Source organism: Cetorhinus maximus, unplaced genomic scaffold (genome assembly GCF_964194155.1).
Source record: "Cetorhinus maximus unplaced genomic scaffold, sCetMax3.hap1.1 HAP1_SCAFFOLD_458, whole genome shotgun sequence".
Classification (NCBI taxonomy): Eukaryota; Metazoa; Chordata; class Chondrichthyes; order Lamniformes; family Cetorhinidae; genus Cetorhinus; species Cetorhinus maximus.
In genome coordinates this window covers 70,480-92,716 of record NW_027596402.1, presented here as the reverse complement: position 1 = coordinate 92,716, position 22,237 = coordinate 70,480, and the positions used below count along the sequence as shown (strand labels likewise).

General features: G+C 49.4%; 2 pseudogenes; both read left to right on the top strand.

Moving 5' to 3' along the window:
* Window positions 1–4,619: 4,619 nt before the first annotated feature.
* Window positions 4,620–4,795, top strand: LOC144673754 (U2 spliceosomal RNA; annotated as a pseudogene).
* Window positions 4,796–13,834: 9,039 nt separating this feature from the next.
* Window positions 13,835–14,013, top strand: LOC144673761 (U2 spliceosomal RNA; annotated as a pseudogene).
* The last annotated feature ends 8,224 nt before the right edge of the window (window positions 14,014–22,237 follow it).

Below are 22,237 nucleotides of genomic sequence, written 5' to 3'. Positions count from 1 at the left end.
GACTACGTGCTGAGGGACGCACTAAAGCTTGGGGCAGCCGCCACAAATGCGCAGTGGGGAACGGTCGCTGTCTAAGACCTTTCAGCCATAGTGCACCGAGGGACTGGGAAAGGTATGGACCCCTCGGCCTGAAAGACTCACATTGAATGTATGCAGTGAATATTACATTTATCACAATTGTATTGAAGCACCTCAGAGTGCAACATGATCTATGTAGATAACTTGAATACTATTGCACTGTCTGACTGCCTGTAATGAGCATGTTGAAATGTCTGTAATGTTCATTGATCGTATTGAAGCGTCGCAGGGTGCGACATGATCTATTTGAAAAACTGGAATATGATTGCACTTTTTGCGATGGCCATTTTGAAATGTTTTGTAATGTTCTTTCAGATATTTTATGGATAAGGTATATTTTTCCACAAAAAAACGACAACAGTTACAAAGAAAACCAACAGCAGCAACAACAGCTCTTCTCCACAGTCTGAATTAGAATTTCAGAGTCAGAAAACAGAGCAAAAAAACACGCAGCGTCCTGAAATGACAAACCTGAAATGAAAGTGTACTTAGTGTATCAAGCCTTTAAACTGCATTGCTGAAAACTCCTTCCTGCCTGCTAGTGCAACAAGATGCTGCAAAGTATATTACACAGCGAATCAGGCCTTCAGTCGTCTTGACTTGTGCAGCTCCAGTGACTTCAGGCCTCCAAAAGCAGGCCAGTATTTGAAAGGGCTCCTCTTGACAAGTGTAAGACCCTGATCAAACTAAATATTTTAATTTTCTTAACCAGTGAGATTGAACGAACCGTGATGCATGTCCAAGACAAAATAGAATATAAAGCAATGTAAAGTAAATTAATAACAAATTGAGAAAGTAAATATGGAACACAAAATATTTTAAAACTAGGGCACAGGTTAAAAACATGATCCTAATTTCTGTTGAACTGAATGAGGCGAGTCATTACAGTGCGTGACCGATTTGTTTAAGTGTGCGGGCCCATTAAACTTTTTGCACAGCCGCGCAAATTTAAAGGGGCTTATGTGGCGGTGTGTCTGTGAGGAAACCTCTCCTCATATCTTGTATCCCACTGTGAAACCGTCTTCAGCTCCCAAATTGCACTCAGACAATGTGCTACATTTGCATATTGTGCAGGAGTCGGGGGAGGGGTCATGGGGCTGCCCCTTGTCTCTGTACTTGAAATGGCAGCCAGGCAGCAACTGTAGTGCTTCCTCAAATCCATCCTGAAGAAAAGGCAAGACATGTTGGGTGCTGAGAGGGAGAAGCATTGCCACTTTAGGTTCTACTTGGATTTTACTGAGGTAAAAGGTGATTGAAAAAGTCAAGCCTTTCTCCCCTAGCAGTTACCACTGAGGACAGAAATAATACCGAGCGCTGATCTATCACCGAGCACTGAGGCCGGCCAAGGGGAGGCATCTGAAAGCTGCAGAGAGAGCAAGAAGCCAGGATGGACGACTGAGAATACTGGCTGAGATAGACAGCAAAAACTGTGACACAAGCTCAGGTAAGCGTGGTGTTTTGCAGTTCAAGTTCATCACTTTGTGACAGTATAGGTATTTTTCACTTTCCTAGGATAAGGCTGTTCCCTTTCTAGAAGTTAGAAACAGCCGTGCAGATGTATTTTCTGCGCTCCTTTGCTTGCCTGCTGAATAGGACTGATGGGAGGGGAAAAGGTGATTAAAAGAGAGCCGACATCATTGCAGGCTGGCAGATGGTGTGCTGTGCTGTGCACGCAGGTGGTTTTGTTGTTTGGCTTGTGTGTGACTTCTGGTTGAAGCTGAAAGATTTCTAAAATTTTGAAGGAAATAATCTTCGAGAAGGGGAGAAACATTTTCAACATTTTAACAGGATCTAAGGCTGTTCGCTGTGTCGTACCTGTACTTATCCTTGCTGCCACCTGCCTTCTCACTGCTGATCATCATCTTGTGTTATTATAATGATATAATGCATTGGACTTATTTACTGTGACTTCATAACATGACACATTTCCCTTCTGGTGATGTCATGCTGACATCCCGTAAAGGAAATAGACCAACAGTCAGCCCAAAAGAAGGCCCAATGCCAAGCAAAGGAAGCCCATAAACGAGGATGCTAGACAGCTCGTACAAAAGAAAGCAGGGCATCAGGAAACAACTCAACAGCAGCTGACGTAGTACTCTCCAGGTTCAGTGCAGGAGAAGCACTGGAATCAGTAAAAAGTAATGCCCCTACATGTCTGAACATACAACTTAGGAGCAGGAGTAGGCCACTGGGCCCCAAGAGCCTGCTCCACTACTCAGAAGATCATGGCTGATCCGATTGTAACCTCAACCCCACATTCCTGCCTACCAGCGATAACCTTCCAACCCCGCCTTGTTAATCTATCCAGCTCTGTCTTGAAAATATTCAAAGACTCTGTTTCCACCACCTTTCGAGGAAGAGAGTTCCAAGGACTCTCTACACTCTGGGAGAAACGCTGCTGACTTTGCCTTCCCTGTAGATGTGGAAGGACTTTAGCTGCATACCTGGTCAGCTGGCAAGCTCCACAGACCGATCGGCGCAGGCTTGGAGGGCCGAAGGGCCTGTTCCTGTGCTGTACTTTTTTTTCTTCTTTGTTCTTTGACTGCTCAAGCTGAAAGCAAAGACAAAAATACAGCAGGCCTCGATCGAAGAACTCCTCTGCGCTGTGAGCTAGTTGCTCACACGGAAACTCAGCTACAAAGACTCATGGATTGTCTCTCATGCCTGTCACGTGTTCTCCCTTGTGACTGAGTGTTTCTCGAAATTTTCCATTACCTGCCAGTTACACGACACATCTAGCGCAACCGTAGACAGCGACCTTTCTCCATTACGCCTTTGCCCCAAACTTTAGTGCGTCCCTCAGCACGTAGTCCTGGACCTTGGAATGTGCCAACTCTTTGCAATGGAAGACCAACAAGTTTCGGACAGCCAAAGAGTGTCTTTCACCGAGTGGATCCTCCGGCGGTAGTTGATGTTTGTCTCGGCGTGTGTCCCTGGGAACAGCCCCTGGAGCACAGAGTCCATACCTGTGTCACGGAACTGCTCGGGATGCACCTCGACAAGAACCACGGCCACTCTCTTCAGAGTTCTGGTGATGAGGCATTCTGCCAAATGACCCTGACGGTCTGTTCGGCGAACCGTCCGCCGGAATCCACCATCTCCTTTTCCCGCAGGGCCTCTAGGGTGATACGTGCTAACCACTGCCTGATGGACTTGCGGACAAAGGTGTTTCTCTGCATAAGTTTTTCCACACGGGGCAGGTGATACGGCACTTGGAGCGTTCCTCGGCAGGGTGGCCAGACCCATCCTTCGCAACACCAGGGACAGGTAGAACCTCAGCACGTAGTGACGCTTGGTGTTTGGGTCTACACACAGCTTGATACTGCCATACACAAAGGTGGCCATCAGGATGAGGGTGATGTTGGGCATGTTTTTTCCCCCTTCATCCAGAGTTTTTTTACATCATGTCCCTGCAAACAGGATCAACTTTTGACCTCCAGATAAAGCGGAAGATGGCTGGCGTGATCGCCACAGCGCAGGAGTGAGGAATGGGCCAGACCTGCGCCACGTACAGCAACACCTGTCCCTGGTGGAAAAATTTATGCAGAAAAACACCTTTGACCACAAGTCCATCAGGCAGTGGTCAGCACGTAATGTCCTAGAGGCCCTGAGGGAAAAGGAGAGGGTGGACCCTGTGGGATGGTTCCCCGAGCAGACTGTCAAAGTCATTTGGCAGAATGCCTCATCGCCAGAACTTTCCAACAAGCACCAAGACGTAGCTTGGCTGGTGGTGAGAAAGGCCCTCCCCGTCAGATCCTTCCTACACGCCAGGAGTCTCACCCCCTCTGCACGTTGCCCTCGAGGTGGCTGTGGTGGGGAAGAGACCGTTGTTCACCTCCTTGTGGATTGTGCCTTTGCAAAGAAAGTCTGGAGAGAGATGCAGTGGTTGCTGTCGAGGTTCATCCCGAGCAGTTCTGTGACACAGGACTCTGTGCTCTAAGGGCTGTTCCCAGGGACACACACCGAGACAAACATCGACTGCAGCTGGAGGATCATCAACTCGGTGAAAGAGGCGCTTTGGTCTGCCCGAAACTTGTTGGTCTTCCAGCACAAAGAGTTGTCCCCGACCGATTGTTGCGGACTGGCACAATCCAAAGTCCAGGACTACGTGCTGAGGGACGCACTAAAGCTTGGGGCAGCTGCCGCAAAGGCGCAATGGGGAAGGGTCGCTGTCTAAGACCTTTCTGCCACAGCGCACCGAGAGACTGGGAACTGTTTAGAGCCCCTCGGGCTGTACAGATCAAAATGAAAGGCTGTAAATGATTGTAATATTGTTTGTACTGATGCACCTGGTGATACATTTTGTAAAAGTTTAACCTGGATTGTACCCTTGTAATGTTGTTTTTGAAATGGTTTGGAATGTGATTGAAGATATTTTATGAATAAAGTATATTTTTACAAAAAAAAAAAAAATCTGTTCTTATTGTTTGTACTGATGCACCTGGTGATACATTTTGTAAAAGTTTAACCTGGATTGTACCCTTGTAATGTTGTTTTTGAAATGGTTTGGAATGTGATTGAAGATATTTTATGAATAAAGTATATTTTTACAAAAAAAAAAAAATCTGTTCTTATCAGTTTAATATCTGATACGTCCCTTATCTGGGGACCATATATTAAATTGATTTTTGGAGCAGGGAGATGGAATAGGGGCTTGCTCCGTCCACTCCACGCATCGACCCGGTATTGCAGTATCTCTGGGAATGGTGCACCACCCCTTTCCAGGGGATTTTCAATGCTAAAAATAGTTTTCTTACAAACATCTGCTTTCTTTACTTTTCAACATGCACATCTTTCAAAACACAACTTTCTTTCTTTCTCACTCACCCGCACCATCTACACACAAAAAACACGCACGCTCACCCAACGCTCACAGACACCACTCTCATCTCACAAACACTCTACCTCACTCATACAAAAACATCTTTCACTTGCAAATACACCTCTCAAACACTCTCTCAGCTGCACCTTTCGCCTCACAACACTTTCAACCAGCTCTCTGCTGCCGCTCCCGCCCGCTGCTGCTGCTGCTGCTGATACAGCAACAGTCAAAACTCACACCTCAAAGCTCACACACTTTACACAGCTACTCGGAAACGTCTACATCCACGTTCACACAATCCTTACGCTGCACAAGGAGCCCATTCCGCCCGTCGTGACTGCACCAGCTCTCCCAATGAACATTTCACTTCGTGCCATTCTCCTGCCTTCTCCACGTAACCCAGCACATGCTTTCTTTTCAAATAATCATCTCATTCCCTCTTCAATTGAACCTGCCTCCGCCACGCTATCAGGCGGTGCATTCCAGACCCTGACCACTCGCTGCTCCTATCACTTTTGCTTCTTCTGCTAGTTACTTTAAACCTGTGCCCGCTCCTTCTCGATCCTTTCATCGGTGCAAGCAGTTTCTCCCTATCTACTCTCTCCAGATACCTCATGATTTTCAATACCTCTATCAAGTCTCCTCTCAGACTTCTTTTCCCCAAGGAATACAGTCCCAACTTCTCCAATCTTACTTCATAACTCAACTTCCTCGCCCCTGGAACCAAACTCGTAAACCTCTTCTGCACTCTCTCCAATGCCTTCACTACCCTCCTAAAATGCAAGTCAAAATGCAATCCATCAGAGTCAGCATGGCTTTATGAAGACTAAATCGTGTTTGACTAAATTGCTAGAGTTCTTTGAAGATGTGACAAGCAAAGTGGATAATGGCGATCCTGTAGATGTAGTATGTCTGGACTTCCAGAAGGCATTTGATAAGGTGCCGCACAAAAGATTAATACACAAGATAAGATCACACGCAGCTAAGGGTAATATATTTGCTTGGATAGAGCTTTGGCTAACCAACAGAAAGCAGAGAGTCAGGATAAATGGGTCTTTTGTGGATGGCAAGCTGTAACTAGTGGGGTGCCACAGGGTTCGGTCCTTGGGCCCCAACTATTTACTTGGATTCAGGAGTAGAAGGTACCATAGCTAAATTTGCAGATGACACCAAAATAGGTGGGAAAGTAAGTTGCAGTGAAGAAATGAGAAATTTACAAATGGATATGGACAGGTTAGGTGAATGGGCCAAAATTTGGCAGATGGAGTTTAACGTGGATAAGTGAGGTTATCCAGTTCAGCTCCTACAGGCAATGGTCACGGTGGTGGTCCCACGGGCCATCGATCTGGTCGGGCGGAAACGACTCTCGTTCCTCCGGCCTGGGTATTCTGCTGCGGGGAGGCAACTTCACCGTCTCCGAGGTCAAGGAGGTGGTGGGCGGGCGACTCCTCGTAGCAGACGTAATGTACAAGAACGCTCCACTCCGGTTAATTAACGTGTATGGCCCGTCACAAGGAGCTGAGCGGCTGGAGGTTTTTCAGCAGCTCCCACTGCTGCTGGCGACCTCCAGGCCGGTCATTCTGGGCGGGGACTTCAACTGCATCATCGATGCGGCTGGACGATCCGGCAGGGCCGGCAGCAGATTGGACGCTACGTCCAGATCCCTGATGGAAACAGTTAAGGATGCCAAGCTGCACGACGTCTTCAGCAACCCTGCAGACGGAGCGCAGCGTAGATACACCTGGTCGCGGCCAGACGGGTCCATTCGTTCCAGGATAGACTTCCTCTTTGTGTCCCGTGCATTCACAGTCAGATCCACCGAGGTCAAGCCGGTGTTCTTCTCTGACCACTGCATCCTACTGGCGGACTGCCACTTGGAGAAGGACCTGAGGGTGGGCAGGGGGGCATGGAAGCTATTCGTGCAACTGCTGACCCCAGAGAACATTGAGGAGCTCAAGAGGGCTTATGAAGGTTGGAGAACCATGAAACCCCTCTTTGAGTCCCTGACACACTGGTGGGAAGCGATCAAGGGAAACACCAAGAGGTTTTTCATCCTCAAAAGCATCCAGAAAGCTAGAAAGGAAGAGAGGGAAATGTCCCGACTCCAGAAAAAGATGCAGAATCTGCTCCGGTTGCAGTCGGTGGGGGTCGATGTCAAGGAAGAACTCCAAGAGGTGAAGAGCCAGCAAGCCTCGCACTTTGCCTCCAAGAACATCTTCCGTTCCAGAGTCCGCTCCGTGGAGCAGGATGAGACGTGCTCACGTTTCTTCTTCCAAAAGGAACAGAGAGAGAGCTCTGTGTTCAGCAGCCTGAATGAAGAAGACAGATCAGTAAAGTCAGCGCAGTCCGACATTTTGAGGATCAGCAAATCCTTTTATGCCGGATTTTATGACGTGAAGCCGACGGACAGCACGGCCTCCCAGTCCTCCTTGTCCTCTATCACGGAGGTCTTAGGCGACAGTACACGGGAGAGGCTGGACAAACCGCGAACTCCTGACGAACTGACTTAGGCCCTTGAGTCCTTCGAGAAGAGTAAATCTCCCCAGAAGCGACGGCTTGCCGGCGGAGTTGTATTGGGCTCTGTGGGACTGGATGGGCCCAGACCTGCTAGGGGTGTACGAGAGTATGCTCCTGGCCGGCAGTATGTCAGAATCCATGAGGAAAGGCATCATCACCCTCATGTACAAGCACAAGGAAGAAAGGGAGGAAATTAGAAATTGGCGACCCATTTCACTGTTGAATGTGGACTATAAGATTCTGTCCAAGGTCATCGCCAATCGGGTCAAATCCGCTCTGGAATTGGTGATACACCCTGACCAGACCTGCACTGTGCCGGGCAGGAAGATCTCTGACAGCCTGGCGCTGCTCAGGGATACGATTGCCTATGTGCAGGACAGGGGTGTGGACACCTGCCTCATCAGCCTGGATTAGGAGAAAGCCTTTGACAGAATATCGCACACCTACATGGTGGATGTGCTCTCAAAATGGGGTTTGGGGAGGGAATTCGCAATTGGATCCAGTTGGATCCTACTCTACACTAACATCAGTAGCGCAGTCTCAATCAATGGGTGGGAATCAGATAGCTTTCCAATTAAATCTGGAGTCAGGCAGGGCTGTCCTCTCTCGCCTGTTCTTTGCTGAGTCCATCAGGAAGGATCCGGGCATTAGAGGAGTTACGATCCCAGGCAGTGGAGGCACTCAGATCAAAGCCTCCCTGTACATGGACGATGTCGCCGTCTTCTGTTCTGATCCGCTGTCGGTGTGCAGACTGATCCACATCTGCGACCAGTTCGAACTGGACTCGGGAGCCAAGGTAAATCGTGGGAAGAGCGAGGCCCTGTTCTTTGGGAACTGGGCTGACCGATCCTTTGTCCCCTTCACCGTCAGTGCTGACGGCCTGAAGGTGCTGGGGATATGGTTCAGAGGGACCGGGGTATGCGTTAGAAACTGGAAGGATCCAGTGTCTATGGTGAAAAGGAAACTGGGAATCTGGGAGCGACGCTTCCTCTCCGTTGCGGGTAAGAACCTGGTCATCAGGTGTGAGGCACTCTCGCTGTTGCTGTACATGGCGCAGGTCTGGCCCATTCCAGACTGCTGCGCGACGGCGATCACCCGAGCCATCTTCCGCTTTATCTGGAGGTCGAAAATGGATCGTGTCCGCAGGGACGCGCTGTATAAGCCTCTAGATAAAGGGGGAATAAACGTGCCCAACATCGCCCTCACACTGATGGCCACCTTTGTGTGCGGCTGTATCAAGCTGTGCGTAGACCCTCGGTACGCAAACACCAGGTGTCACTACGTGCTGAGGTTCTACCTGTCCCCGGTTTAGCGAAGGATGGGTGTGGCCACGCTGCCGCGGAACGCTCCAAGTAGTTGGACCGTGCCGTACCACCTGTCCCTGGTGGAAAACTTTATGCAGAAAAACACCTTTGACCCCAAGTCCATCAGGCAGTGGTCGGCACGTAACGTCCTATAGGCCCTGCGGGGAAAGGAGATGGTGGATCCTGTGCGATGTTTCCCCGAGCAGACTGTCAAAGTCGTTTGGCAGAATGCCTCGTCTCCAGAACTTTCCAACAAGCACCAAGACGTAGCTTGGCTGGTGGTGAGAAATGCCCTCCCCGTCAGATCCTTCCTGAAGTCTCACCCTCTCTGCATGTTGACCTCGAGGTGGCTGTCGTGGGGACGAGACCGTTGTTCACCTCTTTGTGGAATGTGCGTTTGCAAAGAAGGTCTGCAGAGAGTTGCCGTGGTTTTTGTCGCGGTTCATCCCAAGCAGTTCTGTGACACAGGTCTCTGTGCTCTACGTGTTGATCCCAGGGACAGGGACGCACATCGAGACAAGCAGGTGGAGGATCATCTACTCGGTGAAAGACGCTCTTTGGTCTGCCCGAAACTTGTTGGTCTTCCAGTGCAATGAGTTGTCCCCAGCAGAGTGTTGCAGACTGGCTGGCACATTCCAAGGCCGAGGACTACGTGCTGAGGGACGCACTAAAGCTTGGGGCAGCCGCCACAAATGCGCAGTGGGGAACGGTCGCTGTCTAAGACCTTTCAGCCATAGTGCACCGAGGGACTGGGAAAGGTATGGACCCCTCGGCCTGAAAGACTCACATTGAATGTATGCGGTGAATATTACATTTATCACAATTGTATTGAAGCACCTCAGAGTGCAACATGATCTATGTAGATAACTTGAATACTATTGCACTGTCTGACTGCCTGTAATGAGCATGTTGAAATGTCTGTAATGTTCATTGATCGTATTGAAGCGTCGCAGGGTGCGACATGATCTATTTGAAAAACTGGAATATGATTGCACTTTTTGCGATGGCCATTTTGAAATGTTTTGTAATGTTCTTTCAGATATTTTATGGATAAGGTATATTTTTCCACAAAAAAACGACAACAGTTACAAAGAAAACCAACAGCAGCAACAACAGCTCTTCTCCACAGTCTGAATTAGAATTTCAGAGTCAGAAAACAGAGCAAAAAAACACGCAGCGTCCTGAAATGACAAACCTGAAATGAAAGTGTACTTAGTGTATCAAGCCTTTAAACTGCATTGCTGAAAACTCCTTCCTGCCTGCTAGTGCAACAAGATGCTGCAAAGTATATTACACAGCGAATCAGGCCTTCAGTCGTCTTGACTTGTGCAGCTCCAGTGACTTCAGGCCTCCAAAAGCAGGCCAGTATTTGAAAGGGCTCCTCTTGACAAGTGTAAGACCCTGATCAAACTAAATATTTTAATTTTCTTAACCAGTGAGATTGAACGAACCGTGATGCATGTCCAAGACAAAATAGAATATAAAGCAATGTAAAGTAAATTAATAACAAATTGAGAAAGTAAATATGGAACACAAAATATTTTAAAACTAGGGCACAGGTTAAAAACATGATCCTAATTTCTGTTGAACTGAATGAGGCGAGTCATTACAGTGCGTGACCGATTTGTTTAAGTGTGCGGGCCCATTAAACTTTTTGCACAGCCGCGCAAATTTAAAGGGGCTTATGTGGCGGTGTGTCTGTGAGGAAACCTCTCCTCATATCTTGTATCCCACTGTGAAACCGTCTTCAGCTCCCAAATTGCACTCAGACAATGTGCTACATTTGCATATTGTGCAGGAGTCGGGGGAGGGGTCATGGGGCTGCCCCTTGTCTCTGTACTTGAAATGGCAGCCAGGCAGCAACTGTAGTGCTTCCTCAAATCCAACCTGAAGAAAAGGCAAGACATGTTGGGTGCTGAGAGGGAGAAGCATTGCCACTTTAGGTTCTACTTGGATTTTACTGAGGTAAAAGGTGATTGAAAAGGTCAAGCCTTTCTCCCCTAGCAGTTACCACTGAGGACAGAAATAATACCGAGCGCTGATCTATCACCGAGCACTGAGGCCGGCCAAGGGGAGGCATCTGAAAGCTGCAGAGAGAGCAAGAAGCCAGGATGGACGACTGAGAATACTGGCTGAGATAGACAGCAAAAACTGTGACACAAGCTCAGGTAAGCGTGGTGTTTTGCAGTTCAAGTTCATCACTTTGTGACAGTATAGGTATTTTTCACTTTCCTAGGATAAGGCTGTTCCCTTTCTAGAAGTTAGAAACAGCCGTGCAGATGTATTTTCTGCGCTCCTTTGCTTGCCTGCTGAATAGGACTGATGGGAGGGGAAAAGGTGATTAAAAGAGAGCCGACATCATTGCAGGCTGGCAGATGGTGTGCTGTGCTGTGCACGCAGGTGGTTTTGTTGTTTGGCTTGTGTGTGACTTCTGGTTGAAGCTGAAAGATTTCTAAAATTTTGAAGGAAATAATCTTCGAGAAGGGGAGAAACATTTTCAACATTTTAACAGGATCTAAGGCTGTTCGCTGTGTCGTACCTGTACTTATCCTTGCTGCCACCTGCCTTCTCACTGCTGATCATCATCTTGTGTTATTATAATGATATAATGCATTGGACTTATTTACTGTGACTTCATAACATGACACATTTCCCTTCTGGTGATGTCATGCTGACATCCCGTAAAGGAAATAGACCAACAGTCAGCCCAAAAGAAGGCCCAATGCCAAGCAAAGGAAGCCCATAAACGAGGATGCTAGACAGCTCGTACAAAAGAAAGCAGGGCATCAGGAAACAACTCAACAGCAGCTGACGTAGTACTCTCCAGGTTCAGTGCAGGAGAAGCACTGGAATCAGTAAAAAGTAATGCCCCTACATGTCTGAACATACAACTTAGGAGCAGGAGTAGGCCACTGGGCCCCAAGAGCCTGCTCCACTACTCAGAAGATCATGGCTGATCCGATTGTAACCTCAACCCCACATTCCTGCCTACCAGCGATAACCTTCCAACCCCGCCTTGTTAATCTATCCAGCTCTGTCTTGAAAATATTCAAAGACTCTGTTTCCACCACCTTTCGAGGAAGAGAGTTCCAAGGACTCTCTACACTCTGGGAGAAACGCTGCTGACTTTGCCTTCCCTGTAGATGTGGAAGGACTTTAGCTGCATACCTGGTCAGCTGGCAAGCTCCACAGACCGATCGGCGCAGGCTTGGAGGGCCGAAGGGCCTGTTCCTGTGCTGTACTTTTTTTTCTTCTTTGTTCTTTGACTGCTCAAGCTGAAAGCAAAGACAAAAATACAGCAGGCCTCGATCGAAGAACTCCTCTGCGCTGTGAGCTAGTTGCTCACACGGAAACTCAGCTACAAAGACTCATGGATTGTCTCTCATGCCTGTCACGTGTTCTCCCTTGTGACTGAGTGTTTCTCGAAATTTTCCATTACCTGCCAGTTACACGACACATCTAGCGCAACCGTAGACAGCGACCTTTCTCCATTACGCCTTTGCCCCAAACTTTAGTGCGTCCCTCAGCACGTAGTCCTGGACCTTGGAATGTGCCAACTCTTTGCAATGGAAGACCAACAAGTTTCGGACAGCCAAAGAGTGTCTTTCACCGAGTGGATCCTCCGGCGGTAGTTGATGTTTGTCTCGGCGTGTGTCCCTGGGAACAGCCCCTGGAGCACAGAGTCCATACCTGTGTCACGGAACTGCTCGGGATGCACCTCGACAAGAACCACGGCCACTCTCTTCAGAGTTCTGGTGATGAGGCATTCTGCCAAATGACCCTGACGGTCTGTTCGGCGAACCGTCCGCCGGAATCCACCATCTCCTTTTCCCGCAGGGCCTCTAGGGTGATACGTGCTAACCACTGCCTGATGGACTTGCGGACAAAGGTGTTTCTCTGCATAAGTTTTTCCACACGGGGCAGGTGATACGGCACTTGGAGCGTTCCGCGGCAGGGTGGCCAGACCCATCCTTCGCAACACCAGGGACAGGTAGAACCTCAGCACGTAGTGACGCTTGGTGTTTGGGTCTACACACAGCTTGATACTGCCATACACAAAGGTGGCCATCAGGATGAGGGTGATGTTGGGCATGTTTTTTCCCCCTTCATCCAGAGTTTTTTTACATCATGTCCCTGCAAACAGGATCCACTTTTGACCTCCAGATAAAGCGGAAGATGGCTGGCGTGATCGCCACAGCGCAGGAGTGAGGAATGGGCCAGACCTGCGCCACGTACAGCAACACCTGTCCCTGGTGGAAAAATTTATGCAGGAAAACACCTTTGACCACAAGTCCATCAGGCAGTGGTCAGCACGTAACGTCCTAGAGGCCCTGAGGGAAAAGGAGAGGGTGGACCCTGTGGGATGGTTCCCCGAGCAGACTGTCAAAGTCATTTGGCAGAATGCCTCATCGCCAGAACTTTCCAACAAACACCAAGACGTGGCTTGGCTGGTGGTGAGAAAGGCCCTCCCCGTCAGATCCTTCCTACACGCCAGGAGGCTCACCCCCTCTGCACGTTGCCCTCGAGGTGGCTGTGGTGGGGAAGAGACCGTTGTTCACCTCCTTGTGGATTGTGCCTTTGCAAAGAAAGTCTGGAGAGAGATGCAGTGGTTGCTGTCGAGGTTCATCCCGAGCAGTTCTGTGACACAGGACTCTGTGCTCTACGGGCTGTTCCCAGGGACACACACCGAGACAAAAATCAACTGCAGCTGGAGGATCATCAACTCGGTGAAAGACGCGCTTTGGTCTACCCGAAACTTGTTGGTCTTCCAGCACAAAGAGTTGTCCCCGACCGATTGTTGCGGACTGGCACAATCCAAAGTCCAGGACTACGTGCTGAGGGACGCACTAAAGCTTGGGGCAGCTGCCGCAAAGGCGCAATGGGGAAGGGTCGCTGTCTAAGACCTTTCTGCCACAGCGCACCGAGAGACTGGGAACTGTTTAGAGCCCCTCGGGCTGTACAGCTCAAAATGAAAGGCTGTAAATGATTGTAATATTGTTTGTACTGATGCACCTGGTGATACATTTTGTAAAAGTTTAACCTGGATTGTACCCTTGTAATGGTGTTTTTGGAATGGTTTGGAATGTGATTGAAGATATTTTATGAATAAAGTATATTTTTGCAAAAAAAAAAAAAAAATCTGTTCTTATCAGTTTAATATCTGATACGTCCCTTATCTGGGGACCATATATTAAATTGATTTTTGGAGCAGGGAGATGGAATAGGGGCTTACTCCGTCCACTCCACGCATCGACCCGGTATTGCAGTAGCTCTGGGAATGGTGCACCACCCCTTTCCAGGGGATTTTCAATGCTAAAAATAGTTTTCTTACAAACATCTGCTTTCTTTACTTTTCAACATGCACATGTTTCAAAACCCAACTTTCTTTCTTTCTCACTCACCCGCACCATCTACACACAAAAAACACGCACGCTCACCCAACGCTCACAGACACCACTCTCATCTCACAAACACTCTACCTCACTCATACAAAAACATCTTTCACTTGCAAATACACCTCTCAAACACTCTCTCAGCTGCACCTTTCGCCTCACAACATTTTCAACCAGCTCTCTGCTGCCGCTCCCGCCCGCTGCTGCTGCTGCTGCTGATACAGCAACAGTCAAAACTCACACCTCAAAGCTCACACACTTTACACAGCTACTCGGAAACGTCTACATCCACGTTCACACAATCCTTACACTGCACAAGGAGCCCATTCCGCCCGTCGTGACTGCACCAGCTCTCCCAATGAACATTTCACTTCGTGCCATTCTCCTGCCTTCTCCACGTAACCCAGCACATGCTTTCTTTTCAAATAATCATCTCATTCCCTCTTCAATTGAACCTGCCTCCGCCACGCTATCAGGCGGTGCATTCCAGACCCTGACCACTCGCTGCTCCTATCACTTTTGCTTCTTCTGCTAGTTACTTTAAACCTGTGCCCGCTCCTTCTCGATCCTTTCATCGGTGCAAGCAGTTTCTCCCTATCTACTCTCTCCAGATACCTCATGATTTTCAATACCTCTATCAAGTCTCCTCTCAGACTTCTTTTCCCCAAGGAATACAGTCCCAACTTCTCCAATCTTACTTCATAACTCAACTTCCTCGCCCCTGGAACCAAACTCGTAAACCTCTTCTGCACTCTCTCCAATGCCTTCACTACCCTCCTAAAATGCAAGTCAAAATGCAATCCATCAGAGTCAGCATGGCTTTATGAAGACTAAATCGTGTTTGACTAAATCGCTAGAGTTCTTTGAAGATGTGACAAGCAAAGTGGATAATGGCGATCCTGTAGATGTAGTATGTCTGGACTTCCAGAAGGCATTTGATAAGGTGCCGCACAAAAGATTAATACACAAGATAAGATCACACGCAGCTAAGGGTAATATATTTGCTTGGATAGAGCTTTGGCTAACCAACAGAAAGCAGAGAGTCAGGATAAATGGGTCTTTTGTGGATGGCAAGCTGTAACTAGTGGGGTGCCACAGGGTTCGGTCCTTGGGCCCCAACTATTTACTTGGATTCAGGAGTAGAAGGTACCATAGCTAAATTTGCAGATGACACCAAAATAGGTGGGAAAGTAAGTTGCAGTGAAGAAATGAGAAATTTACAAATGGATATGGACAGGTTAGGTGAATGGGCCAAAATTTGGCAGATGGAGTTTAACGTGGATAAGTGAGGTTATCCAGTTCAGCTCCTACAGGCAATGGTCACGGTGGTGGTCCCACGGGCCATCGATCTGGTCGGGCGGAAATGACTCTCGTTCCTCCGGCCTGGGTATTCTGCTGCGGGGAGGCAACTTCACCGTCTCCGAGGTTAAGGAGGTGGTGGGCGGGCGACTCCTCGTAGCAGACGTAATGTACAAGAACGCTCCACTCCGGTTAATTAACGTGTATGGCCCGTCACAAGGAGCTGAGCGGCTGGAGGTTTTTCAGCAGTTCCCACTGCTGCTGGCGACCTCCAGGCCGGTCATTCTGGGCGGTGACTTCAACTGCATCATCGATGCGGCTGGACGATCCGGCAGGGCCGGCAGCAGATTGGACGCTACGTCCAGATCCCTGATGGAAACAGTTAAGGATGCCAAGCTGCACGACGTCTTCAGCAACCCTGCAGACGGAGCGCAGCGTAGATACACCTGGTCGCGGCCAGACGGGTCCATTCGTTCCAGGATAGACTTCCTCTTTGTGTCCCGTGCATTCACAGTCAGATCCACCGAGGTCAAGCCGGTGTTCTTCTCTGACCACTGCCTCCTACTGGCGGACTGCCACTTGGAGAAGGACCTGAGGGTGGGCAGGGGGGCATGGAAGCTATTCGTGCAACTGCTGACCCCAGAGAACATTGAGGAGCTCAAGAGGGCTTATGAAGGTTGGAGAACCATGAAACCCCTCTTTGAGTCCCTGACACACTGGTGGGAAGCGATCAAGGGAAACACCAAGAGGTTTTTCATCCTCAAAAGCATCCAGAAAGCTAGAAAGGAAGAGAGGGAAATGTCCCGACTCCAGAAAAAGATGCAGAATCTGCTCCGGCTGCAGTCGGTGGGGGTCGATGTCAAGGAAGAACTCCAAGAGGTGAAGAGCCAGCAAGCCTTTCACTTTGCCTCGGAGGCCTCCAAGATCATCTTCCGTTCCAGAGTCCGCTCCGTGGAGCAGGATGAGACGTGCTCACGTTTCTTCTTCCAAAAGGAACAGAGAGAGAGCTCTGTGATCAGCAGCCTGAATGAAGAAGACAGATCAGTAAAGTCAGCGCAGTCCGACATTTTGAGGATCAGCAAATCCTTTTATGCCGGATTTTATGACGTGAAGCCGACGGACAGCACGGCCTCCCAGTCCTCCTTGTCCTCTATCACGGAGGTCTTAGGCGACAGTACACGGGAGAGGCTGGACAAACCGCGAACTCCTGACGAACTGACTTAGGCCCTTGAGTCCTTCGAGAAGAGTAAATCTCCCCAGAAGCGACGGCTTGCCGGTGGAGTTATATTCGGCTCTGTGGGACTTAATCGGCCCAGACCTGCTAGGAGTGTACGAGAGTATGCTCCTGGCCGGCAGTGTGTCAGAATCCATGAGGAAAGGCATCATCACCCTCATGTACAAGCACAAGGAAGAAAGGGAGGAAATTAGAAATTGGCGACCCATTTCACTGTTGAATGTGGACTATAAGATTCTGTCCAAGGTCATCGCCAAGCGGGTCAAATCCGCTCTGGAATTGTTGATACACCCTGACCAGACCTGCACTGTGCCGGGCAGGAAGATCTCTGACAGCCTGGCGCTGCTCAGTGATACGATTGCCTATGTACAGGACAGGGGTGTGGATACCTGCCTCATCAGCCTGGATTAGGAGAAAGCCTTTGACAGAATATCGCACACCTACATGGTGGATGTGCTCTCAAAATGGGGTTTGGGGAGGGAATTCGCAATTGGATCCAGTTGGATCCTACTCTACACTAACATCAGTAGCGCAGTCTCAATCAATGGGTGGGAATCAGATAGCTTTCCAATTAAATCTGGAGTCAGGCAGGGCTGTCCTCTCTCGCCTGTTCTTTGCTGAGTCCATCAGGAAGGATCCGGGCATTAGAGGAGTTACGATCCCAGGCAGTGGAGGCACTCAGATCAAAGCCTCCCTGTACATGGACGATGTCGCCGTCTTCTGTTCTGATCCGCTGTCGGTGTGCAGACTGATCCACATCTGCGACCAGTTCGAACTGGACTCGGGAGCCAAGGTAAATCGTGGGAAGAGCGAGGCCCTGTTCTTTGGGAACTGGGCTGACCGATCCTTTGTCCCCTTCACCGTCAGTGCTGACGGCCTGAAGGTGCTGGGGATATGGTTCAGAGGGACCGGGGTATGCGTTAGAAACTGGAAGGATCCAGTGTCTATGGTGAAAAGGAAACTGGGAATCTGGGAGCGACGCTTCCTCTCCGTTGCGGGTAAGAACCTGGTCATCAGGTGTGAGGCACTCTCGCTGTTGCTGTACATGGCGCAGGTCTGGCCCATTCCAGACTGCTGCGCGATGGCGATCACCCGAGCCATCTTCCCCTTTATCTGGAGGTCGAAAATGGATCGTGTCCGCAGGGACGCGCTGTATAAGCCTCTAGATAAAGGGGGAATAAACGTGCCCAACATCGCCCTCATACTGATGGCCACCTTTGTGTGCGGCTGCATCAAGCGGTGCGTAGACCCTCAGTACGCAAACACCAAGTGTCACTACGTGCTGAGGTTCTACCTGTCCCCGGTGTTGCGAAGGATGGGTCTGGCCACGCTGCCGCGGAACGCTCCAAGTAGTTGGACCGTGCCCTACCACCTGTCCCTGGTGGAAAAATTGATGCAGAAAAACACCTTTGACCACAAGTCCATCAGGCAGTGGTCAGCACGTAACGTCCTAGAGGCCCTGAGGGATAAGGAGAGGGTGGACCCTGTGGGATGGTTCCCCGAGCAGACTGTCAAAGTCATTTGGCAGAATGCCTCATCGCCAGAACTTTCCAACAAGCACCAAGACGTAGCTTGGCTGGTGGTGAGAAAGGCCCTCCCCGTCAGATCCTTCCTACACGCCAGGAAGCTCACCCCCTCTGCACGTTGCCCTCGAGGTGGCTGTGGTGGGGAAGAGACCGTTGTCTACCTCCTTGTGGATTGTGCCTTTGCAAAGAAAGTCTGGAGAGAGATGCAGTGGTTTCTGTCGAGGTTCATCCCGAGCAGTTCTGTGACACAGGACTCTGTGCTCTACGGGCTGTTCCCAGGGACACACACCGAGACAAACATCAACTGCAGCTGGAGGATCATCAACTCGGTGAAAGACGCTCTTTGGTCTGCCCGAAACTTGTTGTTCTTCCAGCACAAAGAGTTGTCCCCGACCGAGTGTTGCGGACTGGCACATTCCAAGGCCGAGGACTACGTGCTGAGGGACGCACTAAAGCTTGGGGCAGCTGCCGCAAAGGCGCAATGGGGAAGGGTCGCTGTCTAAGACCCTTCTGCCACAGTGTACCGAGGGACTGGGAACTGTTTAGAGCCCCTCGGGCTGTACAGCTCACAATAAATGTACGCCCTTTGTTTTGATCATTTCCGATTTCATGATCTATCTCTAAATCACAAAATCTTGATACTGCTTTGTGATGTCACAGAATTTTTTACAGTGTGGAAGGAGGCCATTCGGCCTATCAAGTCTGCACTGGGTCTCTGAAAGAGCCTTCCACCTAGTCCTACTCCCCTGCCTCATCCCCGTAACCTTGCACATTCTGTCTTTTCAGGTAACGATCCAATTCCCTTCTGAATACCTCGATCGAATCTGCCTCCAGCACCCTCTCAGGAATTTTGTTCCAGACTCCAACCACCCTCTGGGTGAATTAATCTTTCCTCACATCACATTTACTCCTTTTGCCAATTATTTTGAATCTGTGCCCTCTAGTCCTTGATGTTCACTTGAGTGGAAACAGTTTCTCACGATTTACCTTGTCCATATCTCTCAGGATCTTGAATACCTCCACCAACTCTCCTCACAGTCTTCTTTTCTCCAAGGAAAACAGTCCCATCCTCTCCAATCTATCCTCATAGCTACAGTTCTTCATCCCGGGAATCATTCTTGTGAATCTCCTCTGTACCCTCTCCAATGTCTTCACATCCTTCCTCAAGTATGGCGCCCAGAACTGGACGCAGTATTCCAGATGAGGCCTAATTAGTGTCTTATACGAGTTCAACATGACCTCCTTACTCTTGTACTCAATGCCCCTATTAATAAAGCCTAAGATACTATCTGCTTTATTAACTGCTCTCAACACGTCCTGCCATCTTCAATGGCCTATGTACGTCTGAGTTCCCTCTGTTTGTGCACCTCTTTTAGAGGCTCTTCCTTTATTTTATGCTGTCTCACCATATTCTTCCTGCCAAAATGGATCACCTCACACTTCTGTACATTGAACTTCATCTGCCACTTGTCTGCTCAATCCACCAACACGTTGAAAGAACCGAGGAATACTCTGGTACAAAAGTTCAACACTCGGAGTCCAGATGCAATATTCAAGTGGTTCCTTTATTACGCATGCGGGGAGCAAACACTGGGCAATCCAGGCACTTCTCCACCGAGGTTCAAATGAGCACAGTTTATATATCTTTTATTATCAGTAACTTAATGGTATTAATTAGACAAAGGCCACAGCACAATGACCCCCTGGTTGACTGAGACCTGATCCCTTTGTTGGACGTACATTATTCACGCGTGTCCGATACTAACTGGGAGCCGGGGTTCCCTTGTATCCTGAGCGGGTGTGATGGTTTCCTCTGTGGGTAATTTCTAATATACAACCCTCCGTTCGGTTGTACCCACATTTGTCCAGCACCACCCCCGTTCCAACTGGTTGGGAGCAAATTGTGAGGCTACCTTTCCTCCTGCACCCACTCAGTGATACCCCGTGTATGCCCTCATTCTTGCGTATGGCATGCATATCTATGGGGTAGTACCGGAGGGAGTCATTGTCTCGGATTAACCCAATGTTCTCCACTTGGTACTGAGGGTGTGGGCCCGTGTCTGCTGTGACTGAGGGGATTGCCCATACCTATCACGTTCATTTGGTTTGAGGTGCACTTCTGAATCACCGCATACACCCTGGTCACTCCTTTCAATGTACATGCGTCGATGACGCCTGGGTTCTTGGCCATCCCCCACTACCGGGCACTGTTGATCCAGCCCAGTACCTCCCCCCTTTGGATCTGGCCCAGATTGTGTCTTAATTGCCCGATCATCCACCGGCCGTAAGCTGGCTTTTTTGGGTGCTGCCCTCTTGTCGTTCCTCCCTTTCTGTTAATTGGCTGGTGGCTTTAGCATGGGTCTCTATAACGTGTACGCTTTCCAATACAGATGCCACACTCTTGCCCCCTACGGCCGCTGCCGTTTCACCACCCCTCGCTACTCTCATGAGCAAGCTGCCTCATGATCCCTTTAAGATTCGTGACCTCGGAGTTGATTCCTTGAATGTCGAGAGAGTTTACCAGGGAAGTCCCTGTGTTCACCCCTGTCAGTACATTGTTAACTAACTCTCTCTCCTGGCGGTGGAAAGCAGGATGTCCCCTGAATCTAGTGGCACCCGTGGCGTCGGCCGGCTGATTAATCACAGCCTTACTCAGTAATTTGTACAGTTTTCGTAGGGGCGCTTGGTTACTGCAATACTCAGGCAGTTGCATACCTGCCAGGTTCACAATTACCTGTACAATTTCATGTTTAACATTATCATACAAGAGTTCACCGTCCATATACAGTACCAGTTCATTCTGTGGCCCAGGGGTCATGTCTGGGCAAGATAGTCTCTTGTCGTGTCCTGTGATAGCGGGGTGGTGTCGGTCCGGGGGTCCGCCGTTGCAGTCAACTCTCCGTGTTTGGCCCTCAAGATCCAATGCCAGGTATCTGTCATTCCCAAGTCCTCCTCCCCGGGACAGTGACCCCAGTTGTTGTTGTCCTGGGGTGTGAAGGTAAATTGTGAAAAATCTCTCACACACTGTATCTGGACCTGTGCCCCCTTCGCACATGTCCAGGGTCCGTCCGAACCATCGCTGATCTGGAAGCATAGTGGGCCCTCATTTTTCCATCGGAGTTCCGTTCCCGAATGCGAGCTCTGCCCGAGGCTCTCACCATCGCTCATTCCAATGGATAGTTGCGTAAGCCCGGTGCCACACTTGAAGAGCATTGACCTTTCCGTTGTGACATTCACACCTCCTTTCACGCAATATCCGTCGCTGACATTCTTGTAGTATAAGCCCATACCGGCCACTGCTTCACGGTTTACATTCTGTATGCCGGTGGCTGCGATAGCCAGGGCCCTGGTAATGATCATGGACACCCAGCTTTTTTCCATCTTGGCGTGGAGGTTACCCGGTTATTGTTATTTCTGTAATGAAGCACACTGCTGGTGATCACCAGGGTTTAGGTTGGATATAAGAGGCAGCTTTCTCCTTTACGTCCCTCCTTGTGCACAGCCCACGGTGACCCTCCCCGTAGTTGAGGATTCCCCCTTTTGTCTTTCAGATGGCCAGTCCTCCAGATCGGGAATGAATCCTAAACCACTTGGCCTACACAGTACGGACTGCTCGTTGCCCGTTTTCCCCCCGCTGCCTGGTAATTTAGTCTCTCTTACTTACATCATACCTTTTCAGTTGCGACCAGTATTTCCACCTAGCTTTTCCCTTCATACCGACGCAGGCACGTGAATAATTCCGTACGGTCCAGTCCATTTTGGGGCAAAAACTGGTTGGCTAGGGGTGATATGAACAAACACCATGTCTCCGACCTCAGCCGGTGGTGACGGGAGTCCCCCTTTTGTCCTCTCTTCTAAATCCCTGATAGCCTGTTGGTCCTTCACTTCCTGTTGTAATTCCTTTAGCTGTCCATCCAATTGCTTAATATCGTTTTTAATTTTATCTCTGATGGGTCCCATATCCTCACTTCCGGTGGCTCTGCCCTCTGGCAAGCGCATAGCCCTCCCGGTCAGCAACTCATAAGAGGTTAAACCAGTTGTCCTGTTGGGGGTAGCCCTCAGTC